Source organism: Mobula birostris, chromosome 2 (assembly GCF_030028105.1).
Source record: "Mobula birostris isolate sMobBir1 chromosome 2, sMobBir1.hap1, whole genome shotgun sequence".
Classification (NCBI taxonomy): Eukaryota; Metazoa; Chordata; class Chondrichthyes; order Myliobatiformes; family Myliobatidae; genus Mobula; species Mobula birostris.
The window spans coordinates 15,620,925-15,631,587 of NC_092371.1; the positions used below are offsets into that span (position 1 = coordinate 15,620,925).

The 10,663-nt window shown below is 51.4% G+C and overlaps 1 protein-coding gene across 5 annotated transcripts in view; it reads right to left on the minus strand.

The window, feature by feature from the left end:
* LOC140212750 (myocyte-specific enhancer factor 2D homolog) overlaps positions 1 to 5,262 on the minus strand; it is a 111,877-nt gene extending 106,615 nt beyond the window's left edge. For 4 of the 5 annotated variants that reach the window (XM_072283958.1, XM_072283949.1, XM_072283943.1 and 1 more), the window contains exon 1: positions 4,803 to 4,922. The gene's annotated coding sequence lies outside the window, so the exon portion shown is untranslated. Of the gene's footprint in view, positions 1 to 4,802; positions 4,923 to 5,213 lie in introns of those variants that run through there. The other variant, XM_072283934.1, reaches the window with a different exon arrangement.
* Positions 5,263 to 10,663: the final 5,401 nt, after the last annotated feature.

Genomic DNA, 10,663 nt, shown 5'->3' on the forward strand with positions numbered 1-10,663 from the left:
ATACACAACACTGAGATTCATTTTCTTGCAGGCATTCAGTAAATCCAAGAACCATAATAGAAGCAGTGAAAGACCACACCCCAGAGGACGGACAACCAACCAATGTACAAAAGGCAAGTTGTGCAAATACAAAAGAAAAAAATAATAATAGTAAGTAAGCAATAAATATCTAAAACATCCTTGAAAGTGAGTCCATCGCTTGTGGGAACAGTTCATAGATGGGCCAAGTGAAGCCATCCCCACCAGTTCAAGAACCCGATGGTTGAGGGGGTAATAACTTCCTGAATCTGGTGGTGAGTCCTGAGGCTGCTGTACCTTCTTCGTGATGGCAGCAGTGAGGAGACAGCGTGGCCTGGCTGGTGGGGGGTGGGCCTTGATGATGGGATGCTGCCTTCCTGGGACAGCGCTCCGAGCAGATGTGCTCAATGCTGGGGAGGGCCTTACCCGTGACGGACTGGGCCATGCTGGAAGAAGGTGCTTACTTACCAAATGACAGTTCAAGGGAATGAAGACTGAAAACTCCTCAGGCAGCATCATTGGAAGGATAAGCAGAGTTTCTGTAGGGTGTTATTGCCATTTGCTGTTGTTACTTCGGGATTTCCAACATACATTTGATGATAAAAGGGATGAATCCACTGGACAACTGGATTTTTTAAAACAGAAAGTGGTGGGTACTTGGAATACACTGCCAGGGTGGTGGTAGAGGCAGATACATTAGGGACATTTAAGAGACTCCTAGACAGGCATGTGGCTGATAGAAAAATGGAGGGCTATGTGGGAGGGAAGGGTCTGATTAATTTTTGAGGAGGTTAGAGGTCGGCACAACATGGTAGGGCAAAGGGCCTGTACTGTGATGTAATATTCTATGCCGTACCTTTTTGATAATTAAGCGATGTGGATTACTGATGCGGAGTTCAGTAACACAGAACTTTGAGAAAGAAGGGTTACTGAACTCTCAGAAGAGATCATTAGCAACATTGTCGTGAGACAGGCAGAGTGAGGGGAACATTCCTACTTATGGAAGAGCCTGGCTGTGGATGGGAAGCATGCTCTACCCTTTGTGGAGGCCAGGAGACCTGCTGTTGTTCTACTGAACGATGTGGGCATGGTATGTTGGCGCCAGGGTGTCTGGCAACACTTGCGGGCTGCCCCCAGCGCATCCTTAGGTCGTACTGGTTGTTAACGCAAACAACACAGTTCACTGTACATTTTGATGTCCATGTGATAAATAAATCTGAACGTGAAAAATTGATATTTATTCTCTTCTATAGATGCTGCTGAGTTCCTCCAGCATTTTGTGTGTGTTGCCATGTTCTGCATTCTCATTGTTATTTCCCTTTGTACAACCTTGATGTGCTTGTGTCTCTCCAGATACCATTCAAAACAAAGATGATCACTGTTTCTGTGACTCTGGGTCAGTGGAGAGAGGTGCTAGGTCCAGGACTAGGTAGATGTGGCAATCAGCACTGATAAAGGGTCTCGGTCCGGAACTGTTTATTCCTCTCTATAGATACTGCCTGACCTGCTGAGTTCCTCCAGAATTTCTTTGATTGAGATAAAGTGTGGAATAGGCCCTTTGAGACACGCCACCCAGTCACTCCTATTTAACTAACACACACTAAATGCTGGAGGAACAAACAGCATCTATGGAGGAGAATAAATATCGATCTTCACAGTCAGATTTATTTATCACATGGACATCAAACCATACAGTGAACTGTGTTGTCTGCGTTAACAACCAGTCCTGATGAAAGGTCTCGGCCCAAAATGTCGACTGTTTACTCTTTTCCATAGATGCTGCCTGGCCTGCTGAGTTCCTCCAGCATTTTGGGCATGTTACTTTGATTTCCAGCATCTGCAGATCTTCTCTTGTTTGTGAACCTGCTGTTTAACCCTAGCCTAATCGCAGGACAATTTCCAATGACCGATTAACCTACTTAACTGGTAGGTCTTTCGACCGTATGCCTCGATGTACACTTCATAAATAAATTCATTTGAATCTATATCCCGTGGAAAACTGGAAGCCATTCATACACCGGAAACTTATGCCTCGACATCCTCGAGTTAAACCTCCATCAGCCTCCTGTAAATAAGATGATGGCAATTGTACAGACGGCAGCAACAGGACACACATCGATTCCCAATGAGGGTCAGGCAGTGGACGAATCAGACTTTTTAGAGCAGTGGCCAAAGGCTTAGAGAAGCCAACACTGTCCCTTCACCAATGTAGCACACAGCACTCCCAAACACAACAAATATCACGACTCCAGCCCGGCTCTGAGATTAAAAGCCACAGAATAAGATCTATCTGCAGGCACACCACGCTACTCTGAGCATGTACAGAAACAGCGAGATATAAAACCTCTCATCGCGTTCCTGATCAGCTTCAATTATTACCACAACGAATGATGCACAAAATTCATCAAGGTCTCGCTGACAAAGGCAGGAGAGGCAGCACGCAAACGTTTAATATAACTGTCGGGGCGGAGGGGTAAAAAACAGTGCAGAACAGTTAGTGCGAAGCTATTACAGCTTGGGGCGTTGGAGCACAAAGTGCAACGCCGGCATCCTCTGTAGGGAGTTTGTACGTTCTTCTGTGAACCGCATGGGTTTCCTCCCAGTCCAAAGACCCACCGGTTAATAGGTCAATTCGTCATTGAAAGTTGTCTTGTGGGTAGGCTAGGGTTAAATTGGGGAGTGCCAGGTGGCACGGCTCATGAGGGCCAAAGGGCCTATTTCACACTGTATCTCTAAATAAATTAAAAATAAAACAAATGAAGACTGAAGAGTATATCCAGGTATTGTGATGTGGTGACATCACAAGGGAACTGAAAGGAAAGAGAAAAGGAAAATAGCAGGGCCATGGGTAAGAGAGACTGACAGGGCACCATAAACAACACGATGGGCTGAATGACCTCCTTTGTGCACTATTGTTACACGATTGCATCAAAAACACACGTGACGCAGGCAAGGAGTTAGACTGAATGAATCGCTCCAATTCAGAGGCAGATTTCTACACAGGATGCCAGGAACATTTCAAACGCCATGGGCACGCTGGCAAATGGTGGGCTGCATTAGATCCCCTGACCACAAAGGAAGGCGGCAACCCCAGTTAAAGCAGGAAGATCCGGAAGAGGGCACGGCAAGTTCATCGGTATAAGAGGGGGAAGCCACACTGAGAGGGGAGCTGCAGTGTGGGCACAAGGCCATGGAACAAGGTGTAGCAGCAGGGAGAAGGGCACAGTGTGGGCGAACGTAGCAGATGGCATTGAGAGGGAAGAAAGGTGAGGGGGCATGGACAACCCCTCCTGGAGGGTTCACCAGGCACCAGGGAAAGAGTCAATGGTGCTCCTAAAAGGATTGGTCACCTGGTGATGGCAGAACAAGGTATGCTGGGGTGGCTGGTGACACTGGACAGGGAGGGGGCAGAGAACAGGATGGGGGCATACTGTTGGGGTGGGGTGCTTGGGAAGAGCAAGGGCCCAGGGGTGGGGGTAGGGGGTAAAGTCCTGGGAGTGGACAAAGGAATGGGATATGATAAAGGTGAGTGTGAGGGCAGTGAGAGGGAGGGACGTGGCAAGAGCCAGTACGAGTAGGAGGGAAGGGCAGAGACAACGAGAGACAGAAAGGTGTGGGTGGATGGTGGGGGGGGGGGAATGGAAAAAGACAAGAGCCTGTGATGGGAGAGGTGGGAGCAGGAGCCTGAGACGAGAGTGAGTGAGGAGAGCAGAGGCCAGGCAAGGGGCAAGAAATCGAAGAACACAGGGGAGGGAGCCGGAAGGCAGAAGGCCAGGGGTAAGGAAGGGGGAAGAGCCTGGAGACAAAGAGGACGAGGGAGATGGTCAGCGGGGAGAGGAGCTGACAGAGGGGAGGGGATGATCCAGGGGAGGAATAAAAGGGGGGAGGAGCAGGTGGGGAGGGGATGTATGGGGAGGAAGGGTTGATCGGGCGGCGGGAGGTGGTGAGGGGGAAGGGATGATCGGGGTGGGGTAGGGGTGATGGGGGTGAGGAGGGACTGAACGGTGATGATGGGGGTGAGGAGGAGGTGATTGGGAGGTGGAGTGGGATAATCCAGGGGAGGGGATGAATAGGATGGGAAGGGGGTGATCAGGGGGAAGTAAGGGATGATGGGGTGGGAATGGGTTATCTGGGGGGGGTTAGGGTGTGATGGGGGTGGGGAGGAGGTGGTCGGAGGGGGGAGTGGAGGGGTTGATCCAGGGGAGGGGATGAATGGAGCGGGGAGGGTGTGATCGAGAGTGGAGGGGGTGATCCAGGGGAGGGGATGAATGGAGCAGGGAGGGGATGAAGGGGATGATCGGGGGCCCGGCGACAAGGGGGGAGGAGTCGGGGACCAAGCAGGTTAGAAGGGAGCAAGCACCCGGGGACGGGCGGTGGGGAGGGACTGATCGGTGCTGACAGGGGTGGGGAGGGGGTGATCGGGGGTGGGAAGGGGTGATCGGAGGGGTAGGGGGGATGATCCAGGGGAGGGGGTGACCAGGGGCCCGGCGACAAGGGGGGAGGAGCCGGGGACCAAGCAGGTTAGAAGGGAGCAAGTACCCGGGGACGGGCGGTGGGGACAGGAGCCCGGGTACAAGGAAGGAGCAGGAGGCAGTAGCCGAGCGAAGGGGTAATAACGCGGAGACGGGGGGTGGGTGGAGAGGCGACAGAGGGTGGGATGGAGCAGGAGCCCGAGGACGGGGGGGGGGGGCGGCAGGGAGGGGACAGGAACCAGGACGAGAGACGTTGGAGACAGAACGCGGGACGGGCGCCGGCCACAAGAGGCACAGTTCCGCGGCACTGACCTGCTCCGAACCCCGGGTCCCCGCTCTCCGATTCGGCCGCCGCCGCTTCTCTCCCGCGGCCTCGGACAGAAAACAAGGAGAAACCCCGCCGGCGCACCCAAACCTGCTACATCCCCTTGTTCCCACCCCCGGCCCTGTTGACGGCAAACCTCCATCCAATCGCCGTCGCGTCCCTGCCGAGTGACGGCCATTCAGCCAATGGGCTGGCGACCGGGAGGCGGAGGGGGCGGGTCCTGGAACTGTCAAGTTAGGTCTCGCCGTGACGTATTACTCCGCATCCCTTTCCCGGGGGAGCAGACGATGTGACGGTCAAGCCACAGCCGCCGATGTCACCGGATCGGCGGCTGAAAGCACGGCGTCGGTCACTGACCTGGACGCGGCGGCACAGGCCATGCAGGGACTACTTCTCACCTCAGCGTAAGGCGGCCGTAAATGCAAACTCTTTGTCGGCGCGGAGGAGAATGGAGCTGCGCCGGAAGTGACGTCAATAGTGGGGTTGGGGTGGATGAGAGAGAATGATTGACAGATCGGAGCCGGGGCGGATCGGGGTGATGGTCAATGAAGAGACTTTGTGGGACAGGCGGAGTTTTAAAGCTGCAGATAAGATGGTTCTAGTTATGCAGATGTGTATTTCATTCAAAGTTCAGGGCACATTTTCAATGGGCAAGGCTGATCTTAAGGGTGCTGGGCAGATTTTCAATCGTTCCCTTCTGAGTTTCCACGTGGACGAACTTGAACCGTGTACGCGGCCAAGAGAAAGGCAAATATAAAGGGGCAGTGCGGATCTTTAAAGGGTATGTCCACCCTTCACTTTAAATTAAAAGTCGCAATTTCGAAGTTCAAAGTAACTGTATTATCAAAGTACATTTGTGTCACCATGTACAACCCTGAGGTTCTTTTTGTTGCGGGCATACTCAATTAATCCATAAAATAAAATGAAATCGAGTAAAATAGAATCAATGAAGGACCATGCCAACTTGGCGTTCAACAAGGACCTGAGGCAAACGCAGGGTTGGCATTCATTTCGAGAGGATGTTGTGACCCAGCTGCCTACGTGATGCGCAAGCCAGGGCAGTAGGATATGGACAACAAGATGTGCCCGTAAGCAGGTTCCCCTCTCCATGCAGGTGAATCCAAAGGAACGGCAGAGACGGATATAGTTTGGCACCAGATGCGTCACAGGAACATTCAGCGTTTAACTCAGTGTAAGGGATTCCAGCTTCAGATTTTTCCTCGGGGTTTACTCCCGAAGCCTTCCCCATGAGTGGGTGTAGGCCCAAGCCAGTGGAGGTTGGAGATCAGAGTTTTCCTTCTCTCAGATAAGCTGCCAATCACGGCAGCTGCCCGAAGCGACTGGTTCAAGGCGTCTTTCCCCCTTCTCCTGTCAATAGAAATGGTTCCGCCGGACTCAGCTAAGGCACACATAAGGGCCAGAAGCTGGACTTGGTTGTCAGACGCCCGCACGCTATTGGGAACAGTTAATTGGTAGAGAGGGCCCTGTATGCACAAGGGCATCACTGGTTAATTAGACGTGTGCATGGTCCGGTGTGTGTGTGGTTACGAGTGTCCATATCCACTGTGTGGGGCTACGTGTGTGCAGTCCCATGTGTGTGGGTGCGATGTGCCGTGTGTATGGCTACGTGTGTGCGTATTTATGTTTGCGCACAGTCCCGGGAGGGTGTTCAGACACATACGTCTCCTGCGTCCAAGACTGTGGAAGCCGGTCTTGTGTATCTGAAGCTGCCTGTAATGGACTGTGTTAACCCCTCCCCTGCAGAACAACCCCGACCAACCTGCCCCCTCCCGCTAATCTCAGTCTCACTCCTCTTTCCCAAGCAGATCAACCCCGGCTAACCCGAACCCACCCACCACCCGCTAAACACTATTTTACCCCTCCCTCTCACAGAGATCATCCACCACTAACCCGACCCGCCCCCGCTAAACCCTGACTCACCCCCACCCCCACAACCAACCCCCGCTAAACCCTGTCTCGCTCCCCCTTCCCATGCAGATCAACCCCGGCTAAACTGAACCCAACCCCTCTGCTAATCACTGCCTCACCCCTCCTTCCCCTACAGAGCAGCACCCACTAACATGCGCCCCGCGCTGAACTCTGTCTCACCCCCAGCTCCCCTCCCCCATCGACAGCAATAATCAGCTTTAGTGTGAAGGATTCTCGGCTGATTAATCCCGGGACACACTCGTTCAAAGCGATGGTAACAGCAGGGCTGCCTGATCCCCTGGCGGGATGAGGGTTAATGATTAATGTGACTGGGTGACCGGCAGACTGGACAAGGACAGGAGGAGGATATTCCTCCGCTTCCAGAGGAGATTGAGGGAGCGAGCCCAGCGCCCCCCCCACCGGCAAATTAACCATTTTTTTTACAGAAGCACTGCTGAGAATGTGTGTGTGTGTGTGTGTGTCTTGCTGGTCCTCGCCTTGCTCCTCCCCGCCACTTCTCCCCTCCCCCGAGACTCCTTGCTCGAGATTTCACTAGGATCTGTGGAGCGTCACGTTGCCAAAGCCCCGTTGCTTCGCGACTGTAGTAATAGGAGTTGCTTGCAGAAAGCTTTAACTCCTGCTTTTCTCAGTAGTAATTGCACCCCGCAATAACTTGTATTTTCAGAGCAACATCGCTGCCCCCTCCATCGAGAGTTTCCTGACCAACTGCATCACCGTCTGGTACGGAAATGGCAAGTCCCTACAAAGGATTGTGAGGGCTGCTGCGAGTCTCTCTTCCACCCATGCGAGATACTTATCAGGAGCGGGGCGTGCGCAGGGCCCTTGGCATTGTCAATGATCTCTCCCATCCATCCAGCAATCTCTTTGACCTCCTACCCTCAGACCGTGGCAATAGGACAAGAACTGTTCGGATGGGAAACAGCTTCTTCCCCCAGGCTGTGAGACTACAGAACTCCCTGTCACCACCCAGGTCTCATCGCGGTAGTGTTTACTGTTTACCTTTTAGCTTGTGTCCTAAATGCACTTATTATTTGTTAATTTATTTGTGGTAACATTATTTCACGTGTGTGAGTTATACGTACAGCGTCGTGCACTTTGATCGGAAGGGATGTTGTTTCGTTTAGCGGTATACATGTGTATGGTTGAAGAACAATAAACTGAACTTGAATTTGATTCAGACCATCAATTTGGTAACACAAGGATAGGAGGAGTGGTTGATTCATTAAAAACATGGGCGCTTACAATTCCCTACCAACATACTAAAGTTCAGGACATCCCAAAGCAGCCAAGAGTCGCTGAAGTCTAGAAACAGAATTAAAAATGTGATTCTCCACACAGAGCGGAACATTGGAGCAGGGTATCACGAGCATTTATCCCTCATCTCTAGCTGCCCTGAAAGAAGGAGGGGTGGTTGAATTCATAGACGCCGTGGGGAAGGGGATTTCCACTTTGCTCTTGGGGCGTGACTCCAGTGATAATGAGCAGCGACATGCTTCGCAGTCAGGGTGGTGTGCAGCTTGAAGACGAACTTCGGGCGCTGGTACACAGTTTACTGTGAAGGGCTGGGCCCTCAGGGTGACAGATGCAGAGAGGGAACTTGGGATGAAAGTACGTGGCACCCTGAAAGATTCAAAATTCACGATTCAAGACAAAAGTGTAAAAGAGAGCAAAATATTTGTTACTCAAAACAAAACACAATACGATAAAGAACACAATAATACAATGATATAAATACATAAGACAGTTATATACATAGGTTGATTGTATGTCCATAATGACTAGGCACAGGAGTGTCTGTACATGAGGCGACTGACAGGAAATGATAAAGAAGTTGTGGCGGGGGTGTGGAGGGGGAGGGGTGGGTTAGGGGGTGGGTCTGCCTCCATGGGGAAAGAAGCTGTTTTGGAGTCTGGTGGTCCCGGCGTGGATGGGATGCTGCCCCATCGCGATAGGAGTGGAACAAACAGTCGATGATAAGTGTGAGTGGGTTCCTTTAAGATGCTACTGGCCCTCTTCTGGCACCTTTCTGTGTACGTCCTTGATGGCGGGCAGGCTTTGTGTCGGTGATGGGTTGGGCAGTTTCGGCTACCCGTTGAAGGACCAGCCTGTCCACCGCGGTGCAGTTTCCCTAACAAGAAAGTCACGTTGTAGTTGTGTAAAATTCTGGTCGGATCATATTTCTGGTCCAAGTATTGTGAGCGGTTCCGGCTCCATTTGAGAAAGGCTGTGGAGGCTTTGGAGATGCTGCTTGGGTTGAGGGGTGGGTGTGCATGAGCTACAAGGAGGGATTCAAAGTTCAAAGTAAATTTATTATCAGAGTCTGGTGGAAAGGACTTGACCCGTGATGGACTGGGCCGTATCCGGGTTGTTAAGGTTGGAAAAACTTGCGGTTTTTCTCTCTGGAGCGGTGGAGTCTGATGCGTGCAAACGTTCCCTTTTAAATCTTTCCCTCCTCACCCTAAACCTAGTTTTGGACTCCCAAACCCCGGGGGAAAAGACTGTTACTTTCACCGTGTCAGGCAGCGGCTGTGGAGAATGAAACCAAAGCTCCCCAGGATCTCCTCCGCCTCCTGTCAGGCCAGCCTGCAGGGTGACGAAATGCCCAGCAGGTGGCAGAAGACACCAGCAAACTGACAAATCACGGAACGATGCCTTCGTTCACCTTTCGTCAGGGGCGAGGGTCAACGAATGTGAATTCCCTCCACGGACGATAGAAATGGTGTGTGTGTGTGTACGTATACGTTTGTCTGTGTATGTCTCTGCCTTTCTGTCTGTAGGTCTGCGAGAGAGAGAGAGAGAGAGAGAGACGGGGAGACGGGGACGGGGGGGATCGAAGAACTCAAGGGCCAGTGGAGACTAGTTTCCATTCCTGCCAGGGGTACACCGTCGTCCACACTCCTCGCCATCTCTGTAGCCCCCTTCGGCTCCGCTTTCCCTTCCCGTCTCTGACCCACAAGTCTCTGCCTGGTATCTAGGGTAGTGTCTTGGGGATTATTCCTGGAGATCCCACCACCTTCCTGTTGAACATGGTACCAAACCTATCTTCCTGTACCCGGTCCGTGTTCCTCCATTCCTGGCCCGTTCATGTCTCTGTCTAAATGCCTCTTAAATACTCACCTCTTCCATCACCCCGGCCATGCGATTCCAGGCACCCATCACTCCCTGTGTAATTACATTTGTCCCTTACAACCTTTTTTAAACTTTCCACTCTGACCTTTGCCCTCTAGTATTTGACATTTCCACCCTGAGAAAAAGACTGTCTACCCATATACGCTTAGTAGCCACTTTATTCAGTATCTCCTCTCCCTAATAAAGTGGCCACTCATGTGTATGCTCGTGGTCTTCTGCTGCTATGTAGCCCATCTACATCCAGGTTCGACGGGTTGTGCGTTCAGACACGTTCTTCTGCAGACCACTGTTGTAACGCGTGGTTATTTGAGTTACTGCCGCCTTTCTGTCGATTTGAAACAGTCTGGCCATTTTCCTCTGACCTCTCACTGGAATGCGGCTCACTGTATTTTTTGTTGGGTTTTTTTTGCATAATTGTCTGCAAACTCCAGAGTGAAAATCCCAGGAGATCATCAGTCTCTGAGGTACTCAAACCACCCCGTCTGGCACCAACAATCCACAGTCAAAGTCACTTCGATCACATTTCTTCACCATTCTGATATTTGGCCTGAACAACAACTGAACCTCTTGGCCACGTCGGCATGCTTTTATGCATTGAGTTGCTGCCACATGATTGGCTGATTAGATATTTGCATAAACGAGCAGGTGTACAGGTGTAGCTAATAAAGTGACCACCGAGTGTGAGTCTTTTATCAATTTTATAACTGTTTTCTGCGCGTTATTATGACTTAAATGTCAAATAAAGGTAAATCAGAATGAAAACGAACGA